Genomic DNA, 4,994 nt, shown 5'->3' on the forward strand with positions numbered 1-4,994 from the left:
TCCCCCCCCCCTCCCTGATAATGAAAGGAAGGGTTATCATGTTGGATTAACTATCTCCCGAAGCATACAAAGAACGCTGCTAGCTGACCAAAATGCCAGTTCTGTAAAACAATATAGTACCAAAAGGACTTTGCCTTTGCGTCATTAAAAAATAGAGCACCGACGGAGCACTGCAACAAACTGAAACTTGTGCCCGTATTGGACCAAGTTAATCAGACATTTAGACAGATGAACAAGAACATCAAGATTGGATAATTTACCTGTTAACCAGAGAGTATTGATCATGACTGATAATGGAGAGCGGCCTGCTGAATCGTCTGGGAATTGCCTCGTGTTCTTCTTCCCCTCAAGACTCGGCAACAATATTCAGAGATAACTCAGAACCCAACCTCCGGGCTCTCAACGATGAAGAAGCCAACTGAAGACGGGCGGAGGCAGACCAGGAAACCATCCTTGTTATTGTCGTGCTTCCGCGGTTTCTACGAGGAAGGACGCCCCCACAACAAGACTTGAATCCATGTCTGGAATCGAGAGACTTGGCGCGCCAAAGGGGAATACCTCGGAAGGATCTACACACGCAGGAGAAAGGAGGAGGGCGGAGCAAACACGCAGACCACACCTCCGGAGGATCCGGCGATGGAGAGAAGGGTCGGGGTGGTGGAGGTGGCTGAGCTGGAGACAGGGGAGTGGTGGGGGCGGCGGCGGCGGGGTTGGAGCAGGAGCGCATCACGAGATGAGGGAGAGAGAGTGGTCACATCGAGAGGGGGTGGATTTGCAATCTTTTATTTGTTTCCTTAAAATCTATTATTTGTTTCCTAAATTTTTTTGCAATAATGGGAGGTATCGATTGATTTGGGTAAGTTAGTAAAGTTAGATCCGTGATTGCGTGTATGTTTGGAAAGTGTTGATTTGCAAGGAAAGAGCTGAGGGGTAAATAAACCGGTGAATAAGAAACCAGCGTCGATGGGGAGGTGGGAGGAGGGACGAAAAAAAAAACCAGACGAAGGTGGGAGGATAGACAAAAAAACCCAGTGAAAATAAACCGTGGAGACTATTCACCAACTGCTCCATTAGGAGTAGAGATGAAAGGAAAAGTCATGATACGAGGATGGAATATGTACGAAAAAATGGACGGCTTGACATAGAAAGATATAGTTTGTACCATATAGAAAGATATAGTATGTACCTACGATGTGGTAACTAAGTAGAAGGCACTTCAACAAATTAGAAACACTCCGAGACACCATATGGAAGGTGCAATCAATATCACTCTGCCAAGTTAAATTTGTCTCATCATAGGTGGCGTTTATCAAACTAGAAGCAATACATGCTAGAAATCATATTCAAGACGCAAACCAATATTGCACTGCCAACTTAAAGGTGTCCCATCATAAGTGACTGATGCAGGATACACAAGAAGAGTAGTTTCATGTAAGCAGATAGAGTATGTAGCAAAAACAGGAAAGTGTGTCATATTCACATGTATCATGTGTAAGCTAAGCAGATGCAGTTTACACTAATTATGAGCAATACGAGCTAGACACCATATCCAACATGCAACCAGATATCACACTGCCAAGTTAGAGCAAGCACCTTGGTTGGTGGAGTAGGGGAGCGGAGGCTTGGACCTTGTAATGCACTATCAGTACAAGGAGAATCGGTACATATGCTCCATTTACGTTGCTGGAGAGGACCACCATCATCGCCTTCCTTACTCTTTTCCTTCCTCTTTCTTGATTTTGCCTTGTCAAGTGAAACCCACAAGAAAAAGGAGTAAAATATGCTCTTCAGAACTCATTGATGCATGATACTAACGAACACTACTTTCATGTAAGGCAGCCGCATGATAGGAGGATGGAATATGTATGAAAAACAGGACGGTGTGGTATATTGACATGTATGATGTATAAAGTGTAAACTAAGCACAAGGTGCTTGAACTTGTTAGAATCGATGCAAGATAGAAACCTTATGAAAGATGAAACCAATATCACTCTGCCAAATGAAAAGGGTGCCCTAACAAATATATTTGACCAAATTAGAAGCAATACATGGCAACATGCTAGAAATAATATGCAATATGCAACGAATAAAGGTGACTCGTCATAAGTGATTGATGCAGGATACAGAAGATAGGTAGTTTCATGTAAGAACAAGGTTAACACATAGATGTAGTGTGTACCAAAAATAGGAAGGCATGCCATATTCACAGGTATAGTGTGTAAACTAAGCAGATGCAACTTACCCTAATTAGAAGCATTACAAGCTAGACACCATATGCAACATGCAACCACATATCACACTACGAAGTTAGAGCAAGCACCTGTGATGGTGGTGTAGGGGAAGTGCGATCTTCAGGTACAGAGCTACGTTCAATATCTTCATTTAGGCTTGTTGTTTCTTGAGAATCATGTGCAGAGGATGAAATTGCATTCTTTATAAGAGTATTGCGTCTCATATTAACCCACACGTGTGAATGTCTCATCATAAGCATCAAGGCGACCGTGCATATACATCAGATGAGGCACACAATCATTCGGGATTATCTGTTGAAAAACATAGTATTAACTTCGCAGTTAGCAATGATGTACTAGTTTTAGAAGTGTGCATAAAGATGCAGGGATGTCGTAATAGTAAAAAATCTTACTAGGGAATCTCCATGGTAGTTACCCTAGTTCAACACGTGCACTAGTGGCACGTATTGACCATAATATTGAGGAGTTCGATTGTAGACATTGTAATTCTCAAGATCAGTACAAAATGCAATCAGATGATTTTTCTCCCTATAAGTTAAATTGGAGCCATCGGTGTAGTGGGTTTCGATGAAAATAAGCTGTCAATGGAAATAAGATGTCAACTATTTTGAAATAAACAATAATAATTACTTAATAATTAACTATGTTAAGCTCACATGGGGGAAGAATTGGAGGTGTATCCACAAGGACCCAAATCGAAGGTCTGTCTTGCTCGATTGTAGGATTACCAAGATCCATGGTGACAAGCATACCCTCATCAAAACCATACAACTTGCAAAGTGCTTCCCAATTTTTGCAACCAAAATGGGTTACACTCTCAGCATTGTACAACTTTACTGGAAAATCCACACCATGATGGGTCCTTAGGAGAATTTTTTTGGTTTCCATACTTTCATGGTCTTCAAAACCCATCCTCTCCAAGACATAGCATCTTGCATAGCATGGGATAAGCTAGTCGAATTGGAAAAGATGAAAAATACACGTTAAAATAGTTGAAGTCGTGCTTAATTACGAAAAAAACTATTGTCATCGTTGCGTACCGTATGAACATCGAAGGTCTCCTCGAGCTTAATGCTGAAGCGTCGATCTTCGTCCAGCTCAATGAACCTGTCGCACATACATCGGTCGTCGTGGCACCAGTCGCACTCCCCCGGGCGGATTTCGTGATCCGAGTACGACATTTCCGGCCTAAGTTCATAATTCAAATATTAAACTAGATCATTACTATTAATCATGGGTTGACTATCGGTGATGGTACGTAGCTCCTCTTTCATTATTACACCAAATTGTCTAGCACACGGGAATGAAGGAGAACTTTTCCAATATCAGCATTCAATAAGCAAAACCAAATCATAAAATAAGCAAAACCAAATCGTAAAATAAAGTAGTATTCAAATTAGCATGCATTCAATTATAAGCAAAAGTACATCATCTCTTGGTGTCCGTACATCGTCGAATATTATCACTAATATAGCATCACTAATACAACTAGAACCGTAGCGCTCAACGGGTATCGTCGCGGGCGGTGGACACCCAAAGATAAGGAACCATCACAGGATCATAGCTCAAGTGAGATCCCTGAAGAATCTGCCACGTATTGTCAAACCTGCCCTGCAATGAAAACATGTAGCGACGGACGTGCTCGTCCTCCTCGCTGACACGGTGACGTACCACCTCCGTGGTGTCCGGAAGCCTCGGCACCATCACTGGCCCACGCAACCGCCACCAAACAAGGATCAGGTGAACAACGGGCTGCCTCCTCACCAACCTACGTCCCCCGGAAGGTAGCACCTCCCAATACCAGCCCGGCGGAGCCCAGTCCCAAACATGGCCCTGATCAAGCAGGCCTCCACCGCCGAGTCGACGACGACGATGATGCGGGATAGGCATCGTCGACGTCGATGCGGGAACTACTTCTATATATAGTTAAATAAAGTAGTTTTATTAATTAAATCAACTAGTTCAACTATTAAGCACTTACTATAAATAAATAAAGTAGTACTTACTAAAAACAAACTACTTCTATATATAGTAAAATAAAGTAGTTTATTAAATCAACTAGCTAGTTCAACTATATATGAAGCACTTACTATAATTAAATTAAAGTAGTACTTACTAAAAATAAACTAGTTTAACTATAGTTCTATTATTTTTCTAACTAATTATATTAAACACTTTCTCTTCATATTTTTTTCATTTTCCTCTATTTTAAATATGAACATATTCGTTAATGACTTATATCATTCACAATTTTCCTATACATACACAATAAGTTGACAAAGAAAATACTATGAACAAAAAAATCATTAAAATTCTATGAACAAAATTACAAGAGAAAAAAATCATACAAGTTCTATGAACAGAAAAAAATCATAAAAATTTGACATATTTGATCTTTGCATATATATGAACATACAAGAATGCATATTCAACAATAATATCACCAAAAAAATCTATTAACAGAAAAAAATCTAACACAATTATATGAACAAATTAATTACACAATATGAAAAAAAATCTATCAGAAAAATATATGAACTACACGTCTAGATTACTACACATCTAACAAAAAAATCTATGAACTACAAAAAAATCTAAAAAAAATCTAACAAAATTAACTACACATCTAAATTAAGTACTACTAACGTCAAATTAAATTAGTTGCTCACGGGGACGGCGACGGCGACGGCGACGGCGAGGTGCGGCGCGGGGCGGGGAGGGGCGGCGACGACGACGGGGCG

This window comes from Triticum dicoccoides, chromosome 1B, assembly GCF_002162155.2.
Source record: "Triticum dicoccoides isolate Atlit2015 ecotype Zavitan chromosome 1B, WEW_v2.0, whole genome shotgun sequence".
Lineage (NCBI taxonomy): Eukaryota > Viridiplantae > Streptophyta > Magnoliopsida > Poales > Poaceae > Triticum > Triticum dicoccoides.